Source organism: Penaeus monodon, chromosome 34, assembly GCF_015228065.2.
Source record: "Penaeus monodon isolate SGIC_2016 chromosome 34, NSTDA_Pmon_1, whole genome shotgun sequence".
In the NCBI taxonomy this organism is placed as follows: domain Eukaryota; kingdom Metazoa; phylum Arthropoda; class Malacostraca; order Decapoda; family Penaeidae; genus Penaeus; species Penaeus monodon.
Window position 1 is genome coordinate 15444738 of NC_051419.1, and position 715 is coordinate 15445452.

A 715-nucleotide genomic window follows, 5' to 3' on the forward strand; every position below is an offset into this window, starting at 1 on the left:
TTTTTAATTGAACTTCAATGCATCCTTTATAAAACTGATCTCACGTTCTGATTACCGATTCTCCTTTCCGCTTCCACGGAGTTTATGAATGAAATATGTTGTTACATTCGCAATGAATTTATAAGCAAAATCTGTCATTATTATTGAAGGGAAACTGCAAATATTCACAGTCAGTTAGCCGGCGATTCAAATATGAATTATACGTATTTTACATCAATTAAAGCGTCAATTTTGTTTATTTGTTAATTAGAAGTGCTAAGTAATGTGAACTTTTTTTGTATTATGAAGTGATATGTTTTTTAAATCAGGATATATAACTCTATAATTATTATCATATGAAAAAAAAAATTAACAAAATCATTAAAGACATATGATAGATAGATGAATCGATTGATAAACGAAAGAGCGCATAACTAATCAGATAAATCTATAATAAAAAAAAATCGCCATGATACTATAACAGAAAAATCACGAACAGAAAAGAATGAGACAAAAAATAACAGCAATAAAGAGGAAATATGAGACTTATATAGGCCTAAATACAGGTCATATCATTTTCCTCCCGAGATGAGCGAACCCAAACTAGATTCATTTCCATAAACAAACGAGGAGTTTGTGGGTCGGACAAAACGCCCTCTCGAATTCCGCTTTCCTTTGCATGGGAAATCGCCGGGCAAGGAAAAATGAGCCAAATACTGAATTTATATGCTGTAAA